This window comes from Rhinolophus sinicus, chromosome 4 (genome assembly GCF_057876585.1).
Source record: "Rhinolophus sinicus isolate RSI-liver-muscle chromosome 4, RSI-T2T, whole genome shotgun sequence".
NCBI lineage: Eukaryota > Metazoa > Chordata > Mammalia > Chiroptera > Rhinolophidae > Rhinolophus > Rhinolophus sinicus.
Genome location: NC_142504.1, coordinates 51,472,941 through 51,498,759, shown reverse-complemented (window position 1 = coordinate 51,498,759; position 25,819 = coordinate 51,472,941). Strand labels below are relative to the sequence as shown.

General features: G+C 39.4%; 1 protein-coding gene across 30 annotated transcripts in view; it reads left to right on the top strand.

Moving 5' to 3' along the window:
• The window catches only part of NRCAM (neuronal cell adhesion molecule), a 299,706-nt gene that overhangs the window by 57,384 nt on the left and 216,503 nt on the right, over positions 1–25,819 (top strand). For 24 of the 30 annotated variants that reach the window (XM_074340575.2, XM_074340569.2, XM_074340562.2 and 21 more), the window contains exon 1: positions 8,008–8,146. The exons of 2 other annotated variants lie outside the window; for them this stretch is intronic. The gene's annotated coding sequence lies outside the window, so the exon portion shown is untranslated. Of the gene's footprint in view, positions 1–7,991; positions 8,147–25,819 lie in introns of those variants that run through there. 4 more of the 30 variants (XM_088797816.1, XM_074340572.2, XM_074340564.2 and 1 more) reach the window with 2 other exon arrangements.

The window sequence follows — 25,819 nt, the reverse complement described above, 5'->3', positions numbered from 1 at the left end:
TATATTAATTTTTGCTCCAAAAGATGCAGTAGAGCTGATGGTCCAGCTAGGTCTTATTTTCAGGGAAACATGGTATGTGCACAAATCATCTGTGCACTACCTGAGCACCAGCAGGATTGAGAACTTCTACAGTGGAGACTCAGAATCATGAGCTGCTTGAGGCATGTCATTTGTAACTGTTTTTCTCATCTAATATTAATAATAATAACACCAATGAAAATAGTTATTAATAATTTCACAGTCTAGCCCTTTGTTTCTTTTGAGAAAAATATGTCTCTTTTTTGAGGTATAATGTGACCATGTTAAGAAGAAACATTATCATTTTTTATATCAGGCTGTCTAACATTATTTCCCCTAAACTCTCTGTCCTGGGAAATACTATCTCCACACATGGTCTGGGCCTGGGCACCAATTTGTGCATCTGTCCTGCTCTGATATGTTCATTGGAAAATTCAAGCTTTTAACAATAACCTGAGTTAAGAGTCAGCCAGTGCCACTTGATCACATGATCACATGTAAAGGAACAGACGACGCATTGCCAAAGTACAGATGTGTGGCAACCACAGGGCTGCGATGGGAAAAGGTGGGAACCAGGTGGGACGTGTGCTCGTGCTGCTCTGAGCAGGCACCAGCCTGAAATCCTCTCGATTCAATTGACCACAGATCCCGATGAGGGGAATGGAACTTCAGAATTGAATAATGCTCTACATGTTAACTGTGTCAGAATTTTGCTGGCTGTTTTTCAGCCAGTGCCAGTAAAATAGTACATCTTTAGAAAATGATATAAAAGAGTCAGCCAAATGGAATAGCATTAATAGCTAAGATTAGGAAACTGGTTAAATGAATATGATTTTTCAATATGGTAAAATATTATACAGCCACTAAAAATGATTTTGTAGAATATTTGGGGAAATGTTCATTTTATATTGTTAAGTGAGAGCAGCAAGTTACTATAAGGTTGGTGCAAAAGTAATTGTAGTTTTTGCAGTTATTTTTAAAACCTTTTAAACTGCAGTTACTTTTGCACCAACCTAATAAATCCATGCACACTGTATGACACAACTTCTACTTTAAAAAATGTGCATGCAGACACACAGACATATAGGAAAAATAAAACATTTGTAGAACATACACCAAAACATTGACAATTTTTATTTCTGGTGGTGGAAGAAAACATTTGCTTTTCACTTTTTAATTTTTCTGTACTCTTCATATTTTAGAAAATGGAAACACTTTATCAGAAAAAAATAAACATTATTTAAAGTCAGCTGTAAAAGTTCCCCCAAATAAAAATAAAACCCTGTCTAAAACAATCCAGTCAAAATGAGGAACGAAGATAAAATTCATTAGCATTCCAGCTTCAAACGAGTGTGCATTACCCAGTAGGCACTCACTAAATGTTTTTTGAGTGATTTGAATAAGTGACCGGAGCTAAGCAAAATAAACCCCTGCTCAAGTTGGAACTGGTTCAGTTGCTTTTCAGAGTTATCAAAGCAATTTTGTTTTGTTTATTCCATTAAACTCAAGTTTGAGGTCGCAAGGCATTTGTATTACTATTGAACTGTGTTGACATTTCATTTAATTTTGACTCCAACTATTTTTTAGGACTGGGCAGTATGCAAATAAACGGGTTTCTGCACATTGGCTGTTGCATTAGCTCCTGAAAACTCATTTCAGAAGCGCTTCAATCTAAAGGGTGTTCTCTCCAATGTGGGAGAAGACATGAAGTGAGTCCACACCCCTTGTATGTTGAGGTGGTTGAAGTGGCTGAAGTACAGCAGGAAGTCCTTAAATCCCTTACGTGTGCGCCTCTTCTTCCCAGCCCTCTGCGCTGGACCTTGGTCTGTCCACCGCTTTTGCCACCCTCAGCTTCCATCTCTTGGTGTCTCTCCTTATTGCGTCTGTCTTCCCAGCCTTCAGATGTGTAGAGATCTCTGGTTTCTCATCTCTGCTGCTCCCTGGAGTTAACACTGTATTTCTCCACTTTCTTTCCCTGCCAGCGTCTCAGTGAGTTTGTCAGTAGTCACTGCCTGGTCCCAGCCGCAGTCCTGTCTCTGTCCTCTGGACTTCACACACAGGTACCTCACAGCTTCCGTGGCAGTCCCGGGAGGCCAGGCCTATTCCTGTCTGACACGTTTCTCCCTCTACCTCAGAACTCCTAGTAGGAACACCGCAGGCTATGTGGGACGATTCCCGAGACTTCAGAGCATCCTGAGTTCAAGACCGTGGAAAGGTCTGCACAGGCCCCTGGCTTTTCCTGCCTGTGGGACATATTTCCACTAAAGACTCTCTGTTGTTATTTTTTTCCCCACATATACCTCATATCAAAAGTTAACTGCCTTTTCCAACATTAAAGTTTTATCTCTCATCTAGTGGCGTCCCCTCCTTTGTTTAATGACTTGTTTGCTTGTTGAATAATTTCAGCAGAAATAGAAGAGTAGCACAGAGTCAGACTGGGCTCGAATCCCATCTCTGACGTGCACAAGCTCTCTGATTAGGGGTGCGTCACAGGACTCGTCTGTGTGTCGTAGCTCCTGTGGAACTTTGATGGAACAGTGGCGCCCTCGGGGATTACGCCTGTAGGACTGGAAAAAGTACTGGCTGGGAAGCCCTTATCTGGGCATGAAGGTTACTCACTGAATGCTGGAAGCACTTCCTTTCATACTGGCTGCTTCTTTACATACCTGAAAACAGGTTCAGAATAAGGAAACTGCAGTGAGACGTGAGTGCCTAGTAGCTCACAAATGAGTGCGATTCAAGCTGGTGTCCCAGCAAACTCCCAGATCACACTTCATGAGCTTCCCGGCTGTCACTGTAAAATCACCCACCACAGATAACAAGGCCAAGTATGCCGAGTGTCTCCTCTCTCTGCTTTACTCAACCAGTGTGATTTGTCCAAAGACTTGGAAGTTACAGAAAACATACCTAATGAGTATTAAAGCTGTGGGGGTGGTGTTCAGATGCTGGAAGCTGTCAGTGCTGTCAAGCCACTCACAGCCATAGTTGTGGTGGAGGCAAAGGGAAGCATCACATTTCCTTCTTTTCTTAGAATTGCCATCTTTTCTCATCTCGGGTGCCAGTGTCTTATCACAGGATTTATGAGAAGAACAGTCTCACTGTTCTGGAAATGGTAGAAAATGTTCCAGAACTCTCTTAGCATTCTTCTAGCAACAAATCCAGTGACTTCCTCCACATTTCTTCTGGGTGGCACTGCTCTCGGGGTGTTTATCACTTTCTGCCACCTGCTAGTCATACAACTTTATGAGGACCAAACATATGCCAGCCAGTTACAAAAGTAACTGCATATGTGTGTTGGTTTGTAGTCATTTATCTGCGTAAACAACGGCCGCACCTGTGGGGTGGTGGGAGCAAGGTGGACCGAGAATCAGAAAGCTCGCCTCTGGGGTCCTGGCTTTGCCACTTCCTATCTGTGATGAATCACTGAGAAGATACCTGTTCTCCCTGAACCTTTATATTCATCTATAAAATGTCGAGAAAAATACTTGTTTTTCAGTTTTAAGTGAGATTACTCCTGTGAAAAACAAACCACAAAATGCAGTACAGCACAAAATGGTATTATGCCTCCTCTCTGTCTTTGAGCTGCCGAGTCTGTCATCTTGGTGTTTCTTGTGGCCCCCGGGGAAGTACCTTGCCCTTAGTGGTTCAAATAGTAATTGTTGAATGAACAGTTTAATAATTCAACACAGCTGAGAAAAAGAAGCAAGCCAAGAAGGCCTCTGTGTGGTCAGCAGACATGGCGTGGATTCCACCCATCCACTCATGTGTTTTCTTCCTGGACTGGCCCATGAGGCCTGACTTACCTCTGAAGCTTTCCAGTCTTGCTTTACACGGAGACAGCCCTAGGAAGACCAGAAGTATTCAATTAGAGGCAGTGAGGATGGGTTTGGTTGCCCCAGGCAGGCACACTGACCACCATGAGCAATTGGAATTTGATAGCTTGACAGAAAAACTAAGGAAAGCAGATACGAGAATTTAAAAAGCCCTTCAGTGTGGGGCTTTTTACTATAGGAGAGATCCCACGAGGCTTACTGAAAGCTAAGTTAGACAAAGCAGTTGAGATCTTTGGAGAACAATTTCACTTTGGCAGGAGTATACCAGATGACCTAAAATGACAGATTCTGCTAATTTCTATAATTGCTTCAGGGAAGGATGAAGTGAACGTGGCTCTGTTTTTGCATATGTTTCTCAAACATAACTTCTTGGTCTGCTGCACAGATAATTACTCTCACTACAAAGTTCGTGTTGCCAATTATCTCAACTATGACCTAATTTTCTCTAACGATGCTGCGACCTAATCCTTCTGGGTTTTGCAATCTCTCCCAAGTAAATGTTAAAACCTTTATCCAGCAAATGAATTGCTTGGTTATGTCAGTTTATGTAGCTATTTATGTCTTCAGGATGATTTGCAGTCAATTTGGAGAACTGGTAATTAGTAATTTTAAATAATGACTTTGACACTAAAATAAATTTCTTGTTATTTATTAACTATCTGTTTTTCACTGTTTTTTTATACCACTATTTGCTCTGAAATAGTTTCCAATTCAATGTTTTCATCATAGTATTGACATAATTCTAGATGGTATGCTTATTTAATGTGTAGGTAACATGAAGGTGAAAGGCATAACACATATTTTGGAAGGACAGAATTGAGAAGCCAAAAGTTTTGAGCAGGTTGGAATAATGAACCCCATTTTTAAAAGGTAAAATATTAATGGGGTGAAAATAAAGACTTCACTAACTTCTAACAAAAATACCTACAAAAAGATAAGGGAGACATTGTCAAGCTGATATTTGGCTATTAAAACTGCTGGTAAATGAGGTGGTATAATTTTAGTCCATATGTATTTGGCATTTGGGGCTGTAGAGAACAGAGATTCACTCAGAGCATGATAAGGAAGAGGGACTTACCACACAGCATCCCTGTCTGGATCTGGAAAGTGGGAAGCTATCAAGGTTCTCAGAAAATTATCTGATAGTTATAAGGCAAGGTCAGGGACTGACTCTACTCTCTCACAGTCTCTCTTCTGGCCTTTCTGCTTACCTCTGCATATTCAGTATGTTCTCTAACTCTGGATATCCAGCCCAAATCCAGAGAGAGCTGGCTTAATTGACTTGGCTGATTATCATCTCTTTTCGAGGGCAGAGACCTTTGCACAAAGTTACCTCATGGATCATCCACCAGACTCTGCGGGACGCCCTTGAGTCAGTCGCACCCCTGGTCCTATTGGTGGCCACCTCTGCTAAAACAGCAGTTTAGCCCTGCCTTTCAGAACAGTGGGCTGTGGTTGGGGAGGTTCACACGAGAATGCGAATGTGGACATGTCTTCAAGGGCCAGAATTGGGACGAAGAGAGATTCAATTCCAGACGTCTCCAAAAATGCTAAATAGTCCATAGGCAGATGAATTGTTTAATACGATGACCTTCCAGTCCTCTTCTGAGTCCCAACATTGTGGGTTTCTAAATGATTTTTTAATTTCTTCTCAGGAGTATCTAATGAAAACCATCTTTTCCACATTATTATTAGAATGAGCGATGAAGATAATTCTGCCACAGTATAATTAGGAATTGCCTAAGCCAGGTATCAGAAACAGTAATGCTTTTGTATTAACCTCTTAAATAAAATATTTCATATGTGGAATATTTGTAGATTAGATAGTATTGTAGTCAGTAAGAATGCTTTAAAGCAGGGGTGTCCAAACTTTTTTCAACATTTTTCACCAACGGCCATATTCGGTAAAATACACAAACAGCCGGGCCACTCACTCTAGGTGAAGTACGTATTGCCTCACCTGGTTTATTTAAGTAAACTAACTATATTTTTGGAATTTGCTGCGGGCCAATAAAAAGTGGATCACAGGCCGCAGTTGGCCCGCGGGCCGCAGTTTGGACACCCCTGCTTTAAAGAAAGGAAATAATTTACATAGTGTAAATGTGATGGAGCGCCACGAATACTTCTCTAAGATGATTGAAGATGAGTGTAAGAACGTTTGGTAAATTTTTTCCAGATGAATTGTAAATGATGTTCCAGAGATTTGTGTTAGGCCTCTCAACTCCTATGTCACGATGAACTGAGTCGTTTAGGGCAGATTTACGTGATGACTCTTCTGATAGTTGCCTGAGTTGAAGTCTCCAAAATAGTGTAATTAAATCTCAACATTCAAACTCTACTACTTTGGAAGTATGTGTGTGTCTGTTCTGAAGGGGGAATAAACATCTTTCAATAAAATGTTAATCCTCTCCCAAACAATAGAAATTAGTTACTTAATCTGAGAAAACCTGAAAGCTCTGGGAAGACTCCAAGATGCTTCTGTTTCCACTCTCCAATGTAAGGATGTATTTGACAAAAGAAGATGAGAAATGCTGGGTGGAGTAGCCATGCCTCCTGCTACCTGTTAACTGTGTTTGCTCCAGCCATCATACGGATAGAAGAGAGATCAGCTCTGTTAAAATTCTAGTTCTACCATTCAGGAGAGAAGACTAAGCTCTCCTGACTTCAGTTTCCTCATTTATATATTGGGAATAATAATAATAGCACTGAGGTCGGAGAGTTCTTGTGAGGATGAAAACACTACCTAGTACAGTGTCCAGCTCATACGAAGTACTCAATAATTGAGCTACTTGGATTATTTTTTATCTTTATTATCCCTCAAGGGGTGGGAACCCTGAGGTTATGCTGTCCTCTGCCCAGAGAACCATGGCGTCTGTCCCTAGTCACAGGTGTGGCTGCACGTCTCCCATCATTCCAGCCCAGCCTGAAAGAGTTATGTCCAGCCCCAGTTCATGATCTGACTTTCTCTTCTCCAGAAATCTTGATTCCATCCTGGAATTTGCTTGGACCTTGCAGAAGTCACTGTATCTCTCAGAGCCTTAGTCACTTCCTCGAGAAAATTGGGAAACTACTTAATATTATAGGGATTTAAAATTTTGGATACTATTCATTTAAATTGAATTGTTTAAAAAACAAACTCGAGTTAGGTGCGAAATGTGTAGAGAAGACAATGTTAGAGCCAGACGACTTTCTGACTTTTTTTCTTTTGAAAAATGGTCTGTGCTTGAGCTCCATCCAACTGAAATTCTGATTTAATTGGTCAGGGATTTCTTTGGCCTGGATGGGGCCAAACCGTCAATATTTTTAAAAAGCTCTGCCCCTCCCTCCCCTCAGTGGTGCTAATGTGCCCCAAGGTTGAGAAGCACTTAGCCAGGCCAAGGTCAGACTATGAGTGGCTGAGGCAGGTCTGGATCTCCCGTCGTATGCTCTTCTCACTACAGCCTGACCCCAAGTTCTGGTTTCAAAGAGGCTTTCTGAACAATCCTTTCTGTGATTTTCACATAAAAGGGACCTATTAAACACTCTATTCAAGCACTTCTGTTAGTTGGTTTCTGTTTAATTATGGTTTCATTCTGTGTAGTTCTCCCTTAACCTTGTGCTTGTTTTTCTGATTCCCAGATGCCTCTTTTCTCACTGCCTTCAAAGCCACCTCTAAAATGTAATTGCATTGCCGAGCTCTTCTCTGACATCGTCAACCTTGATCAAATACTTAGTTCTTCATTGTTTGTTCTTTTCCGTCTGTATTAGACTCTTCTCAGCTGCAGCCTGTGTGTTGATGTGATTGTAAAGCACAGTGTATTCCCATGGAGTATAAGAGTAGAATAAGATCAAGTGCCTATTTTCCTTTTTGATTTGTGTGCACGGTTGTTTCCTGCTATTAGGGGTCATTCAGGCTTCTATGCCAAAATGTAATTGGAATTATGTTACTTTTTTCATTACCTGTTGCCATTAGGTTGTTTAAAGTTTCTTAGACATTGATGTCCTTAAGTACAGTAATGCTTGGTTAAAATTAATCATGGAATTTAATACGTATCAAGTTCTCCTTGTCCATTGGAGTAGGATAATAGGATGAAATCTTAGGCTAATAGAATTAACTAACACAAAACAATTTTCACTGTTTTGTGTTTGTTTCCTTGACAGGAATCTTTGTGACATTCTTCCTCCGCAGCCCCCTTCCCTGTTTGCTGCAGACTTGGACCAACGCTTCTCTCAGCTGTTGGCATCGTGCTGAGCACAGGACGGTTTCCAAAGTCAGAGAACTGTCAGGAGGCTCCTGACCTATGGATCTTCTGAAGGTGAGAGTAAATCAGTTCTCTCTTTGTCTTTAGAAATCTAAATTAGCTGTTCTGTCTTCCAAAATATACTTCTTAGGAAACAGTGAATAGAGGAATAGGTTATTGAAAATTCTCTATAAAGAACTGATAGTTTTTCAGGAGAATTTTTTAGTAGTTATGAAGGAAATCAACTGGCTATTTTGATCAAACAGAAATTTATTTGAAGTTGTAGCTCTGATCTTTGAAAATTGGGTTTGAACATGCATACACAGAACCACACCCCACCTTTAAAAAATCATTAACATTTCTCAGAGAAATTTCTCATATACATCAGTCCTCCCTTATCTACAGGAGATATATTCCAAGACACCAGTGGATACCGAAAACCTCAGATAGTGCCGAACCTGATATATACTGTGTTTCTTCCTATACACAACATACCTTTTCACTAAAAGAAAGCACTTTATGGCTTCTCTTTGGCATATCTGAACTGCCAGCATCACTACTCTTGCACTTTGGAGGCATTATTAAGTAACACGGGTGACTTGAACACAAGCACTGAGATACAGTGACAGTCGATCTAATAACCAAGAGGCTACTAAGTGACTAATGGGCATGGATTTGCTGGACAAAAGGGTAATTGATGGCCTGGGAAAGATGGATGGGGATGGCTTGAGATTTCGTCATGCTACTGAGAACCACGTGAAATTTGAAACTTATGAATTGTTTATTGCTGGAATTTTGTGTTTAATATTTTTGGATCATAGTTGATTATGGGAAACTGAAACTGTGGAAGGTGAAACTGTGGAAGGTGAAACTGTGGATGAGGGGAGGCGCTACTGTATTTAGAGTCTCTATCAGCCTTCATATCTACCTTACCCTGTCTTTTAGGATAGTTTTGAGGATCAAACAATATAACTTATGTGAAAGCACATTGTAACCCATGAAACATTATTTGTATAAGTAAGAAAAACAATTATTATTTTCAAACATTTATAATCCTCCAAAATATTCTCATACCCTCCAATTTGTTTTCCTCCATAGTTTGATTCATTTTTAATTTGATTCAGTAAACTTTGCTAGGAGCTCAAGAAACAAAGGTGACAAGTCTTATCTTCAAGGAATATCTGTCAGATGCAAGAGAGACACATAAATAAATATGACCAACTCCAATACGATAAAGGTATATTAAGAGTGCATTAAGGAATGGAAAAGGTGTCAAATGCAGCCTGCGGCCAGAGGGTTGTGTCTATAGAAGCTGTCTTCCTGGAGGAGGTGACCCCTGGCTTGGCCCTTGAGAGATGAACAGGAGTCAGCTTAGTAAAGAGCAGGATGAGGTGGAGGAGGGCATTACAGAAAGGAGCAGTGGGATAGGGGTGTGAAACCCACATGTGGAAGTAATAAGTTGTAATAAGTTGTGTGTGTGTGTGTGTGTGTGTGTGTGTGTGTGTGTGTGTGTGTATAAGGGGTTTTTAGCTGGCAGTCATTGGCATTTTAGGTATGTTATCCTGGAGAGAGTGTAGAGAAAGAGCTGGAGGTGAGCAAGGTTGAAGAAAGGAAGATTCATTTTTCAGTGATATGAGGAAGAGTTGGGAGGGTTACAATTAGGGTAGAAACAGTGAGGAATAAAGGAAGAGAGAGAAATGAGAAAGAGCTAGAATGTGCTAAATTTGGTGATAGTTTGGATATTAGAAGTGAGAAAAATGTTAGAAATTGGGATTCTCAGGTGTCTGACTTGGGTACCTGAGAGCATGAGGATGCCATGAAGGGAATTTAGGAGGAAAGATGACTTATGCTTGAGGAGAACCCGACTTTGAGGTATGCATAGGACACTTAGAAATGTCTATCAGGTAGCTGGAAGCATAAGTCTGGAGATTAGGGGAAGGTTTAAGGCTAGAAACATTGATTTTGGAGTTACAGGCAATACCGTGTTTCCCTGAAAATAAGACCTAACCGGACCATCAGCTCTACTGCGTCTTTTGGAGCAAAAATATAAGACCCTGTCTTATTTTAATATAATATAGGACCAGGTATAATATAATGTAATATAATACCGGGTCTTATATTAATTTTTGCTCCAAAAGATGCATTAGAGCTAATGGTCCAGCTAGGTCTTATTTTGGGGGAAACACGGTAGTTACAAATCTTTTTAAAAACATAAATTTGATTTCATACTTAAGCCTTCAATAGTATTCATTCATATGCTTAAAACACAGCTCACCTCATTCTCAATTTGCATTTCATTTTGATATTACCTACCATTTCATTTGTATATATCCTTATTGGTTGTATTTTCTTGGCATAATAAATTAGGATTTTTCCCAGGGACAAATGTGGTGAGTTATTTAGTTTAATGAAAGGAAATTAAAACCAATATTTAAAAAACAATTTGAACCCGAAAATTTAGAAGATTTATAAGCCAGTATCATTCTCCATTTTAATTCACAGTAGTTATAGAAGTTATTTAACAAAAGGGGTTTGCTTTCCAAAGTACAGTTGTTTTTCTGTATAAATCATTGTTTCTTATCAATTCCCCACTTGCATTGTTTAGTGCAGGATTTGAGCATTGCTTATGGGAGACTGAGCAGATCTTGCTTGCATTCTTCAGTGGGGTGGTGCCCGGGTCCCCATGTTGGATCTTTCCAGCATCAACCAGAACATCATGAGGGGCCTATTATAACAGGCTGTGCTGTTTGAGATGAAGTCCACCCAAAGTTAGATTACTGAAAGACATTACTCAGTGCCTTCTCTGAGGGAATGTCATGGGTAAAAATTTTAAATTCAAGTAATACTTACAATAGTAGCATTTTGAGTGAATTTTATTAGATTAACATGGCCTTAATGAGCTTACTGACTTTTTTCCTTAAGACCTATTGGAAAATTACAAAATGCTCCCTTTTTATAGTCCACTTCAATCATCTTTCCAGAAACTTTAAAGATCAGCTAATTTATCAGTACATTTTTTATACACGAGAATTAATGGGAAGCAAAATGAAGTAACTTACTGAATGCCAGCAGCTAGAGTCAGAACCCTAATCTGCATGAGTCAGAAACTCATGCTGCCTTTTTCACATCAACGTTTTGTTTTCCTTATTCCAAATCTTTATTGAACGGTGAAGTTATTCATTTGTCTTAAAATAGGAAATTGAATTAAGTAAGTCAGTTCAAATGGATGGCATTTGCTTAGGTTGGTCACTCTACATTCCACAAACAGATTTTGCATTAATACTTTAGACTCTGATTAAGGTTTGATTATTTTTAATTTTTATTAAGTTTAAATTTTTTAACATAGATTTTGTTTTTTGGCATCCTTTATTTATCTGTACTGGTTCCACTACTGAAATTAAGGGTTGGGAGAGAATCCAAACCACCTATGTTTAAAATGTAGTTGAAAAAGGACAATCGTGTCAACATCCATTTTTAAGCCGTTTTCCCCTAGTAAATATTTTCCATAACAATGGACTAGGCACATTCACTAACACTGCAACTACTGGCCACATATCCCAGTTTCCTGAAACATCCTGTGTGATTTTTTTTTTCAGTTTTATTTCCCCTTTTTAAATAAAAGATAACTTTTACAGATGAAAAAAGACACCATCAGTTATTAAAAAACCAACACTTTTTAAGCACAAGTTCTTTCTGATTTGGTCAAATACATTGCAATACCCTATGAATTTTATGTATAGAAAATGAATTTATGTAAATGCTGAGTTGGTGTAATTTAGAATGATGGCACATGCATGAAAGCTGTAGGTGGTCCCAAGGACAATGAATTGTTCTCTGAGATTTACAGAACGGTCAGTCATTGCTGTGAAACCAGTGGGCTGTAAATCGTCAGGGTGTGTGTACAACACATGATTCACTCACCCCAAAAGCTGCCAATAACAAAAGGAATTTTCATTAGTTTCTATGCAAGACACAAGAAATATGTCTTCTGTTTTGGTCTCTTTTTTCTTTTCTTTCTTTTTTTTGTGGGGGTTGGTTGGGGTGGAGAGAGTGGTTTTTCTGCCTCTTCCATATCTGTCTCTGTGTCTCTTTCCCTGTCTCATTTGTATTCTCTGTATGATAGATACATACTATAATAATATGATGTCTGCAAAACATGACACCCTGGACGGTTTGTGTTTGTGAAAGTGGCAGTAGAAACAGTATATCATGGATGTGGGAACCAGGTGAGCCACCTTCATGTGGTCAGGTGTGAGAGCTGTGGGGAGACATTGTCAGACATGTTTGCCCTCTGCATCGCTGGCTACACTGGCCAGAATGATGACGTGAACAGGGACGGACAGATATGGCAGCTGCTGTCATCAGTGAACACAAGATGGAGGATGGCTAGTAGAGAGCAAGTTGGCGTTCACCACTGTTTGGCTTGGTGGTAGCGTCTTCTGAATCATCTGACAGTGAGCAAAGGACAGAATGCAACAGTATTGGCTGGCTGCTCAGGTTCCAGTGTGAGTGTTAAAAGTACCACCATATAACAAAGCAATGGAGAGAGTTTGTCTTGGCTTTGGAGTTGCCACTTAAAAGTATTCAAAACTGCCCTCCTACCCTGTGGTTAGAACACAAAATTCTGCTGGACAAGACTTATTTCAGGGAAAGTCCTATTAGAAAGTAGAACCCATAGATCAGTTGCCAGGGTGATACTTTTTCCCTGGTATTTTTTCTCTTTTTTTAAAAATGCTTTTATTAAAATATAGCTAACATACACTATTATATTAGTTGCAGCATCATTATTCAGCATTTATATACCTAAAGAAGTGATCACCATAAGTCCAGCAACATCAGACACCAGCCCACGCTATTACAGTATTGTTGACTATATTCCCCATGCTGTACATTACATCCCCACGGCTTATTTATTTTATACCTGGAGAATTGAACCTCTTATTCCCCTTCATCTTCCCCCCCCTGTTTAATTTTTCGATTACAGTTGACATTCAATATTATTTTATATTAATTTCAGGTGTAGAGCATAGTGGTTAGACAGTTATATAATTTAAGAATGATCCCCCTGACTAGTCTTGTACCCACCTGACACTATACATAGTAATTATCATATTATTGACTATATTCCCTGTGCTTTACTTTACATCCCCATGACTATTTTGTAACTACCAATTGTACGTCTTAATCCCTTCATCTTTTCACCCTGCTACCCAACCCCCTCCCATCTATCATCCCAATAAATCTAGTACCCATCTGATACCATACATAGATATAACAATATTATTGACTATATTCCTTATGCTATACCCTACATCCCCATGACTACTTTGTAACAACCAATTTGTACTTATTAATCCCTTCACCTTTTTAACTCGTCCCCTATCCCCCTCTCATCTGGCAACCATCAAAATGTTCTCTGTATCTTTGAGCTTGTTTCTGTTTTGTTTATTTTGTTCTTCAGATTCCACACATAAGCAAAATAACATTGCACCTGTCTCTCTCTGTCAGACATATGCCACTTAGCACAATACTCTTCAGGTCCATCTATGCTGCCACAGATGGCAAGAACCCATTCCCTTCCCTGGCTGAGCAATAATTCCACTGTATATATATATATATATATATATATATATATATATATATATATATATATATATATATATCACCTCCTCTTTATCTATTCATCCATTGATGGACACCCAGGCTGCCTCCACATCCTGGCCATTGTAAATAATGCTGCAATGAACATATGGATGCACATGTCCCCTCAAAGTTATTGTTTTGGGTTTCTTGGGATAAATGCTCTGAAGTGAGATTACTAGGTCCTTCTTTGTCTCTTCTATAGCCTTTGTTTTAAAGACTATTCTGTCTGGTAAAAGTATTGCTACCTCAGCTTTATTTGTTTGTTTGTTTCCATTTTCATGAAGTTCCTTTCCCATATCCCTTTACCTTTAATCTGTGTGTGTCTTTCAATCTGAAGTGAGTCTCCTGTAGGCAGCATATGTAAGGGTCTTGTTTTTTCATCCGTTCAGCCACCCTGTGTTTTGATTGGAGCACATAATCCATTTATATTGAAATTAATGGTTGATAGATACATAGTTATTGCCCTTTTATTATTCATATTATTATTATTATTTTTTGTCTTAAAGAAGTTTCTCAAAGATTCCATGTAATACTGGTTTGGTGATAATGAACTCCTTCAGCTTGTTTGTGTCTGGGAAGCTCTTTATTTGTTCTTTGATTCTAAATGATAGCTCTGCTGGGCAGAGTAATCTTGGTTGTAGGTCCTTGCTTTTCATCACTTTGAATATTTTATGCCAATCCCTTCTTGCCTGCAAAGTTTCTGTTGAGAAATCAGCTGACAGTCTTACAGAAGCTCCCTTGTAGGTAACTAACAGCTTTTCCCTTGCTACTTTTAAGACTCTTTCTTTGTTTTTAACCTTTGGTGGCTTAATTATGATGTGTGTTGGTGTGGGCCTCTTTGGGTTCATTTTAGTTGGGACTCTGTGCTTCCTGAGCTTGTACATTTATTTCCTTCACCAGGTTAGGGATGTTTTCTGTCATTATTTCTTCAAATAGGTTTTCAATTTGTTGCTTTCTTTCTTCTCCTTCTGGTAGCCCTATGATGCAAATGTTGGTACATTTGATGTTGTCCCAGAGGCCCCTTAAACTCTCCTTATTTTTTTGGATTCTTTTTGTTTGTTTGTTTTTGCTATTCTGATTAGGTATTTTCTGTTACCTTACCTTCTAAATTGCTGGTTGGATCCTCAACAGTTGATTCTCTGTAATGTATTCTTCATTTCCAGTATCGTATTCTTTATTTCTGACTGGTTCTTTTTTATTCTTTCTATCTCCATTTTTATGTTTCCTCTCTCTTTGCTGACATTCTCCCTGAGATCACTGAGCATCCTTATGACCACTGTTTGAAACTCTGTGTCTTGTAGATTACTTGTATCCATTTTGTGTAGTTCTTTTTCTGGAGTTTTACCCTGTGGTTTCATTTGGGGCATCTTTCTTTGCCTCCCCATTCAGCTGTCTCCCTGTGTGTGTTTCTATGTATTAGATAGGGCTGCTATGTTTCCTGGTCTTAGTAGAATGGTCTATTGTAGTAGGTATGCTGTGGGGCTTTGTGGCACAGTCTTCCTGGTTGTTTGAGCCAGATACTATGTGTGTGTCCCTTGTGTGGGTTGTGTGTGCCCTCATGTTGTAGTTGAGCCTTGGTTGCTGGTCACATGTCAATGGAAGGGACTGGCCTTGACTAAGTGGAGGAGCTGTTGTGCAGGGGCTGATCCTACAGAGCAGGATTCACTTTAGCAGGACACTAGTGCCTGCTCAGTCTGCCCTTTAGGTGTGTTGTTCTGGAGGCAGCTGGGTGATGCTCCAGCTTGGTCCAAAGCTGGCCATTGGGCATGCCAGCTTTGTGGCCTTCTTGCAGGGGCCCACCACAGGCCAAGTACAGACGCAGCCTGTGCCCTGCCTACAGCCACCTGGCATGAGCCACAAAGCAATCTGCAGATGACCACCACCTGTGTTGGGTTTGGAGGTGCCTCGAGAGGCTAAACCTCTTACTGAGCTAGCTATAACTAGTGCTGAGCTTAGGGCTGCTCAGCCAGAGATACGAGACATGCTAAAGCCAGATGCTACTTGTTTGGGTTTTGTGAACTTTGAGAGATTTTAGGAAAGTCTGCAGTATGAGCCAAGGCAGACTGTTTATACGGAAAAGCCACTAGAAGCGCGTTGGATGGGCCTGGAAGTTGGGTAGGGCAGGGTCTCAGGGAATCAGAGCAAATCAACAATGTTAGCCCGGTTGATGGAGACTCAGATATGATGCCCTCCTGCATCTGCACACCAGGAGAGGGGAGGCCTCAACAAAGAAACAATGGCTACTGCCAGTTTTCCCCCAGGTAGAAAACTGCCCCTCCATCCCTCACCATGAATCCAGACAGTTCAGTTTCTCCTCTTTATGTCCCTGGTGTCTTTTGAGCTGTTGTCCCTGTGCTGGAGCTCAGAGTCAGTGAGTACATCAGTGAATAAGTCCGTGCATGGGCCCTTTAAGAGGAACACCTGGTTCCACAGCTTCCCTTTGTCTCTCACAGCCACAATCTCCACTGGTTTTCATAGCGTAAGTTGTGGGGACTTCTTTCTCCAGCACTAAAACCCTGGGCTGAGGAGCCGCATGTGGGGCTGGGACCCCTCACTCCTCCAGAGAGGGGGTGGACCTCCACAGCTGAGATATCCCTCCCAATTTTTAATGGTCACATGGAGGTGCGGACCAGCCTGTTCTGTGTCTCCACCCTTCCTACGAATCTCTAGGTGGCTTCTTCTGTATGCCCTTAGTTGTAGGGCTAGACTGTAGAAATCTAGTTGTTCAGATAGACTTCAAGCAATTTTCAATGATGGTTGTTTTGTGTTTAGTTGTAATTTTGATATGGTCATGAGAGGAGGTAAGCACATTTTTTACCTACTCTGCCATCTTGACCAGATCTCTCTCAGGGTGACACTTTTGAATGGGCAGTCTTCCAGCAGGCTCAAATCATACTTAACAGTAAAATGTGTTACCCTATGCCTTTCTGTAGTGTGGGATTTTAAAAAGAAAGGAGAGAGGAAATGCTGAGCCACCAACTTTGATACAAATTTAATCCTACTATAGAGGTCATAGACTGTATCAGCAATTTGTGGGCCATTTTTGGTGGAGGAAAATGACAATGGATTTCTAATCAGACAATGTCCTGCTTCATTTGAATTTTCACTCTCCACTGCCTTTTGTTGTTTGAGTACTTTTGAAATTATTCTTGATTCAGGTTTATCGTTAACTTTTTGAACTCTAGCTTCTGTAATAATATCTTGCTGCTCATGTTAAAATGAGAATGGTGACTAGAGAATTTATTTTTGCATTTGTTAATAGAATAGCAAGGCAGCATAATATCAATTAATGACTCTTCACATTTTCCCATAATATAAGCTGGATTTGTTATCCCCTGGGGATCTATTTCAAATTCATGCCCTAATAAACCATTCTTGCTAGTTGTTGCTTTTCTAGTTTTTTAGAGGCTTCTACATAATGGGTAAATAGATAATAACAAATAATAAATAATTTTGATTTAAAATTTTAAAGACCATTTTGATTGTTCTCATATAAAATAGAAAATAAAGCAGAACTTCCTCTTCACAATCATAGTGTAAATATTTGTGCCTTTTTGTTGTTGTTATTGTTTTATTTTTAGGCAAGAACCATTCTGAGGCAATTATATTTTTTAATATGGTTTAGCAAATAAAATCTGTCCAGAAAGATTGAGGATAAAACAAATTACTGAGGATGGAGAACTACTAATAAAGTGTATTTATCCTTTGTAACATCTTTCATTTAGAAGATATATATATATATATATATATAATCATTAGCAGAACTATTCAGAAATGGCAATATCCACTTCCATAATAATTACCTGTTACTGTGTTTCAAATTATTCTCTTTTCTTCTGTTTCCCTTTGTTATCAGAGTTTTCAGGTCTTGTTCAGAGTCATCATATTAGTGTGTGTGTGTGTGTGTGTGTGTGTGTGTGTCACAGAGAATATGAAACAGAAAAGGGACAGAGACAGAGAAAGAACCAGAGAAACAGATAGAGGCGAAAAGAGAAACTGAAAGATGAAATAGATATTCCTCATTTCCTACACATAAATCAAAGCAGTATTTGTAGTTTTCACCCCTTCAATTTTATTTGATTTCTTTGGCATTAAAGCTGCATGATTTCTGTAACTTACAAGCCCATAAACAGGTACTCAGAATCATATCCTAAGTTGGGGATCAGAAAATAGAGTCACCATAGTTGAGTTGTGAGTGTCACTCAGATCCCCTGCCCCCTTGAGGACTGAGACACTTTTTCTCCAGCTTCTGGCAGTGTTGGCAATTGAGAGCTCGTAGCTAGGTCCCTCCACTCAGCGACTGCTCTCAGCCGTCAGCTAAAGAGAGTTCCCTTATTCAAAGTTATACCACCTGCCCCAGGGTAGCAGTGTACATTCAATGACTGGCCTTTGGAGAAACAAAGGCCCTCACCCCAATTCAGGACAACTGTGTAAGACCTGTAGGGTCAACTGGAGCTTTAGTTGTGACTGAACCAACCACCCAGCTTCTCCAACTGCCTTGTCCGGCTTTGTTTACTCTGTTATACATGTTGAATGAACCCAAGAGCCCTCCCCAATAAAATTACTGCATTCAAATCCTCATCCTGGAGACTGGTTCTAGGGCAATGCTACCTGTAACAGCAGTTTACGCGGACCAAGCCATGTGTGCATTTTTGAGCCTGTGATTTTGTATCTTTATAGCACTGTGATAAGGTACTGGCTCTGGAGTCATAATCAAGATCTCTGGCAACCTAGCCCAGGCACGTCCTGTAAATATAGGGATAATGATACCAGCCTCTTAGAGTTGTCTCCAGGATTTGATAAAAAAGTATTCAGTGCTTGGCACACAGGAAGCACCCAGTAAATTATACCTTTTATTGTAATTACCAGTAATTACCTACAAATGACAGTTAAATAGAACATGGTTTCTGACCAATTGGTTACAATACAGAATGCACTTTAATACTATTTTTTATACTTTATTTATTTATTTTCACATTTAATATTATTCTATATTTCTGGTGTACAGCATAGTGGTTAGACATTTATAAAATTTAAGAAGTGATTCCCCTGGCTAGTCTAGTACCCACCTGGCACTATACATTGTTCCTACCATGTTATTGACTATATTCTCTATGTTTTACATTCCCATGATGGTTTTGTAACTATTAGGCTGGTGCAAAAGTAATTGCGGTTTAACTGGTTAAAAATAATTGCAAAAACCACAATTACTTTAACATCAACCTAATACCAATTTGTGCTTTTTAATCTCTTCACCTTTTTCACCCTGCCCTGCAACCCTCCTCCCATCTATCACCCTGATAAATCTAGTCCCCATCTGACACAATATGTAGTTATTATAATAGTATTGACTATATTCCTTAAACTATACACTACATCCCTATGACTACTGTGTAACACAATTTGTATTTCTTAATCCCTTCCCCTTTTCACACATCCCCCCAACACCCCTCTCATCTGGTGACCATCAGTTTGTTCTCTGTATCTATGAGTTTGTTTCTGTTTTGTTTGTTTATTTTGTTCTTTAGATTTCACATGTAAGTGAAATCACATTACATCTGTCTCTCTGTCTGACATACTCCACTCAGCACAATACTCTCCAGGTCCATTCATGCCACCACAGATGGCAAGAACCCACTCCCTTCCCTGGCCAAGCAATATTCCATTGTATATATGTATCACCTGCTCTTTATCCATTCATCCATCCACGGACATCCAGGCTGCTTCCACGTCTTGGCCATTGTAAACAATGCTGCAATGAACATATGGATACTCACGTCTCCTCAAAGCATTGTTTTGGGTTTCTTGGGATAAATACTCTGAAGTGAGATTACTGGGTCCTTCTTTGTCTCTTCTATAGCCTTTGTTTTAAAGCCTATTCTGTCTGTATTGCTAGCTCAGCTTTATTTGTTTGTTTGTTTGTTTGTTTGTTTCCATTTTCATGAAACACCTTTTCCATATCCCTTTACCTTTAGTCTGTGTGTGTCTTTCAGTCTGAAGTGAGTCTCCTGTAGGCAGCATATGTAAGGGTCTTGTTTTCTTATCCATTCAGCCACCCTATGTTTTGATTGGAGCATTTAATCCATTTGTATTGAAAGTAATTATTGATAGATACATAGTTATTCCTCTTTTTTCATATTTTTTTTTTTGTTTGTTTGGGGATTTTTTGCCTTAAAGAAGTCTCTCTAAGATTCCTTGTAATTCTGCTTTTATGGTGATGAACTCCTTCAGCTTTTTCATGTCTGAGAAGCTCTTTATTTGTCCTTTGATTCTAAATGATAGCTCTGCTGGGTAGAGTAATCATGGTTGTAGGTCCTTGCTTTTTATTACTTTGTATATTTCCCGTCATTCCCTTCTGGCCTGCAAAGTTTCTGTTGAGAAATCAGCTGACAATCTTACAGAAGTTCCCTTGTAGATAACTAACAGCTTTTCCCTTGCTGTTTTTAAGATTCTATCTTTGTCTTTAAACTTTGGTGTTTTAATTATGATGTGTCTTGGTTTGAGCCTGTTTTGGTTCATCTTGTTTGGTATTCTCTGCACTTTCTGGGCTTTCTTACCATGTTTCCACAAAAATAGGACCTAGCTGGAACATCAGCTCTAAAGCATCTTTTGGAGCAAAAATTAATATAAGACCTTATATTATATTATATTATATTATATTATATTATATTATATTATATTATATTATATTATAGACCGGGTCTTATATTAATCTTTGCTTCAAAAGACACATTAGAGCTGATAGTCCGGCTAGGTCTTATTTTAAGGGAAACACGGTATCTATTTTCTTCATCAGATTAGGGAAGTTTTCTGTCATTAATATTTTCAATAGTTTTTTTTTATACATATATTATAACAAATTTAGTCTTTTTCTTTTACATTTTTTTATTGGGGAATATTGGGGAACATTTCACCAGGGCTCATCAGCTCCAAGTCTTTGTCTTTCAATCTAGTTGTGGAGGATGCAGCTCAGCTCCAAGTCCAGTCACTGTTCTCAGTGTTAGTTGCAGGGGGCACAGCCCACCATCCCAGGCAGGAAGTGAACCGGCAACCTTGTTGTTGAGAGCTCATGCTCCAACCAACTGGACCATCCGGCCTCCCCTTAAATACGTTTTTAATTTCTTGCTCTCTCTCTTCTCCTTCTGGTACTCCTATAATACAAACATTGTCCCAGAGGCCGCTTAAACTTTCCTCATTTTATTGGATTCTTTTTTGTTTGTTTGGTTTTGCTGTTTTGATTGGGTGTTTTCTGCTACCTTATCTTCTAAATCACTGATTCAATCTTCTGCTTCATCTAATCAATGGTTGATTGCCTGTAATGTATTTTTCATTTCTGTTATTATATTCTTATTTCCAACTGGTTCTTTTTTATATTTTCTAGCTCCTTTTTTTATGCTTCCTATCTCTCTGTTGAAGTTCTCCCTGCGATCATTGAGTATCCTTATAACCAGTGTTTGGAACTCTGCGTCTGGTAGATTGCTTGTTTCCATTTTATTTAGTTCTTTTTCTGGAACTTTGTTCTATTCTTTTATTTGGGACATATTTCTTTGTCTCCCCATTTTGGCTGCCTCCCTGTTTGTTACTATATATTAGGTAGGGCTGCTATGTATTCCCGTCCTATTAGAGTGGCCTGTGTAGTAGGAGTGCTGTGAGGTGCAGTCTCCCTGGTTACTAGAGCCAGGTGCTGCAGGTGTGTCCCTTGTGTGGGTTGTGTGTGCCCTCCTGTTCCAATTGAGCCTTGGTTGCTTTTTGCACGTTATTAATGGGAGGGATTCACTTTCAGGCTGATTGGTTATGAAGACTGGCCATGACTACAGCAGAGGAGCTGTGGTGTAAGGGCTGGCCCTGCAGAGCAGGGTTTGCTTTAGGAGGGCTCTGGAGCCTGGCCATTCTGCCCTTTGGCGATGTCATCCTTGGAGGCAGCCAGGTGATGCTCCTTGTTGACTCAAAGCTGGCCATGAGCTATACCAGCCCTGAGGCTTCTTGAGAAGGGACCCACTTCAGGCAAAGTTCAGCCGCAGCCTGTTTCCTTCCTGGGGCCACCTGGCATAAGTCACAAAGCAATCTTCAGATGGCTGCTACCTGCATCAAGCTTGGAGATGCTTCAAGAGGCCACTATGAAAAACTGAGGCCGACTGTCACTAGTGCCAGGATTAGGGCTGCTGAACCAGAGGAACAGGGCACAGTGAAGCCAGATGCTGTTTGTTTGGGTTTTGTGAAATTTTGAGATATTTTATGAAAGTCTGTAGCATGAAATAATACAGGTTATATGGAAAAGCCACTAGCAGTGGCTTGGGTGTGCCCCAAAGTTGGTTAGGGTGAGGTCTCACAGAATGGCTAGGGTAGGGCAGATGAAAGGGGATAGCCAGTTAGATGGAGACTCAGATGTGGCTTCTGCCTACATCTGCATGCAGGCAGGGGAGGGATCAACAAAGGAACAATGACTTCCACCAGCTCCTCCCTCTGGGTAAAAGCTGCCCCTCCTGCCCTCATTCGGAAGCCAGACAATTCAGTTTCTTCTTGTATGTCCCTGGCACCTTTCAAGCTTCTGCCCCAGTGCTGGAGCTCAGAACGAGTAAGTCTGTTACCAAGTCCATGTGCAGGCCCTTTAAGAGGAACTCCTGTGACGACAGTTGTCTCTGGCTCATTCAGTCACAATCTCTGCTGATTTCACAGCCAGAAGTTTTAGGGACTACCATATTTTGCTATGTATAATGCACACTTTTTTGCCCATATTTGTGAGGAAAAAATAAGGATGCCCATTATACATGGGTAGTATTAATTTCATATCCATATAAATGTTTTTAATTCTTTTATTTATGCTTATGAGTTAAAAGTGTAACTCTAGAAATCAATAACAATATTCATAGGCAAAGTAATACTCTGGAATATGATAATTGGTTTTGTTGAACTTACAATGAACTTAAAACGACAAAGAGTTCTTGGCCCTCTATGATGCATAAATATCCTAAATTTGTTACTGGTACATAAAATTTCTTGTACCTTGTATCTGTTCATGGGTTTTGTAATTATTTGTTACGTTACATTTCTTGTACCGTAATGTGTTAAAAAATAAATGCTAAAATTTCTTCATAATACAAAAAACAAGTACCTAAATGTAAACTAATTAAAATCTGAATTAAAAAATTAAAACGAAAGATGTTTTTTTCCCCCTGAAAGTTTGGGCCAAAAACATGGGTGTGCATTATACACAGCAAAATATGGTACTTTCCCATGCACTGGAACCTTGGGCTGGGGAGCCTGGTATGGGACTGGGACCCTTCTCTTTTCCAGGGAGGATCTCTTCAGCTGAGATATCCCTCCCGATTTTTAATGATGACATGTGGGTCTGGGACCAGTCTGTTCTGTGTCTCCACCCCTCCTACCAGTCTTGAGTTTGATTCTTTTGTATTATATGCCAATCGTTGTAGGTCTTCAGTTCAGCTAGACTTCAGGTGAATCTCAGTGATGGTTGTTCTGTAGTTTAGTTGTAATTCATGTGATCCTGAGAGAAGGTGAGCAGAGCATTTACCTACTCTGCCATCTTGACCAGAAATCCCTAATGTCATGTTTATTACATTTATGTTAGTAGAATAAAGAAGTAAATAAAAGATTCCACACTTGCAATTTTATATAATTTTCTACATTGTTAGTCCCCTTTTGTAAAGTATGTGTAGAAATTGGGCAGAGTTCCAAAGGGAACCAAAAGTGTTAAAGAGATGAAAAGAAGCCTTATGAGTAAAAAGTTAAAGGATCTGGAGTTGTTTAAGTTTGGAAAATTGAGGCATAACTTGCCTTCTGTCTTGAAATGAGTGGAGGTCTTTTGGGAAGGAGGGTATTGACATGTTTTGTCCATGTTCACAGAGGATAGAACAAGAGAAAATGGACATAAATTAAAGGACGAAGATAGTTGGGTTTGTATCATGCAAATTCCTCTGCTCTTGGGTAATAAAACACAGGAAGGAACTTGTAGAATATACACATTAAAAACTCTTCAGTAAAAGACAACATTAAGTCCTGAATCACTGAGGTGATTCCCAGAGAATTTATGGAGAACTCTGAACTCTGTAATTCTGTGATTTCAGATTTCAGAAATGATGCTTCTGAGACACTCAAACACATGTGTTCTGTTTTGCAAATGGAAGAAAATAAGTAGTACTTACCCCCATCCATTTGCTTCATAACTAAATTTCTTTGAGTATCTTCGAAAATGTCCATATGCACATTGTATGTGGTTTTCTGATAATATAACAAATCTATTTCATTTGAATAGGTCTCTTTCTGTACATTTTAAAATCTGTTAGATATTATCATAGTTTTCAATCTTATTGTACAAGGTGTGATCAAAAACTATGATGAATGCTGCTGCCAAGTGCCAACCAACGGAAAGGCAGGGATCTTCAATATGGGAAGTGGCACATCAAACCTTAGTGTGTGACAAGTTTCAACTTGTTCAGTGTAGTCAGTTGGGTGTGAGCTATAGTTGAGAAAAGGTGTGTTTTAAAGTGTGCCATAAATCATGGATCATGAAATTTTGTTTCAAACTGCAAAAAAGTGCTAAAGAAGCACACAAAATATTAAAATTCATTTATGGTGATGTTGCAGTGACCATGATCTGGCACCATGCAACTTCTGGCTCTTCCCCAATGTCAAAATGACCATAAAAGATAAACGTTTTGAATAGATTCAGGACATTGAGGCAGCCATGACAGTGCAACTAAAGATACTCACAAAAGAGGACTTCCATAACTGCTTCTGAAAGTGGCGAGAATGATGGGATAAGTGTGTTCAAAGCAAGAGGGAGTATTTTGAGGGGGATTAATGGCAATGTGTAATAATTTTTTTTTAATTTAAACATTCACCATAGTTGTTTTTGTTTATTTGTTTGTTTGTTTTGTGTTTTTTTAATCACACCTCGTATATCATCTCCTTATATTCTACATAAAAATAAATTAAAGTCTACCATCCTGGGCCATTTATTTGTACCCAATGTAAACTCTTTTGAGACTCAGATCTTGGGATGACATTGTTAAAATACTCATGAGTATTAACTCACTATAAAGGGCTTTAGAACAACAGCAAGAAGTTTGAAGCTTTGGAGAACATCTTTTTCAATCAATTAGTTGCTTAGAGATAAGATTAAAGAATGGATGTGGGACTAGGTTTTTAAACTAAATGCTCTTGTAAGACCTCAGTGTCAGAAGATAAGAGGAAGCCAGTAAGAAGTTTTTAAGTTACTAATAAGTATATTGGATTTTTCATTTTCTCCCTGGCATGTCTTGCCGAATAGTAACAGGCTGAGACAGAATGATGTATGTGAAAGAGCACTGCACTCACAGCCAAAATGCCTGGCTCTGGTCCTATCACAGCTATCAAATAATCTGTTCTTCTCTCCCAAAACTATGTCTATATAAGACTCCTTTGAATTTCTAGTTCCAGCATCCTAACTTAGATGCTCATCATGCTATAGTATGTTCTTTAAAAAGAAGCCCAGCAGACCTGAAGGTTCAACTTCTAAGGGTACAGCCTGGGGACCCCATCACACTTTGACCTAAAGCAGCTCAGCTTTAATTAAAAAAAAAATGTTTTTAGCATACATATGTAGATAGGCAGAGGTTTTGTTTAAGATTTCACCTGATTAAATGGATCCACTGTAGAAAAATGAGTTTTAAAGGTATCCTTAGTGATTCCCACAGTTTTTGTATTCTCCCTGATACATCCCATTAAAATACCCAATTTCATTCCTTCTGTGACTGCCAAGCTAAAATTCTTCAAATGACTCTTTATCACATGAGGAAAAACATACACAATCCTTAATCTGGTATTCTGTCCTTACCACATGAGTCGAGGTGGCCTCAGTGTTCTAACATATTAGGTGACCTTGATCTGGTTATTGACTGCAGTGCTTGACGTTGTGTGTGCTATCACAAAAGACACACTCAATTGAGTTTCCTCTCTGATTTTGCTTAGCGTTATCTTTGTCCTTCTTCTAGGCTACCTAAGCCATTGTCTTCCTTTTGAACCGCAGAACACACTATCCTCCTCCACGAAGCCTTCCTTGATTATTCTAGTCCATATTGATGTATCTCTGAATTCTCTTGAGTG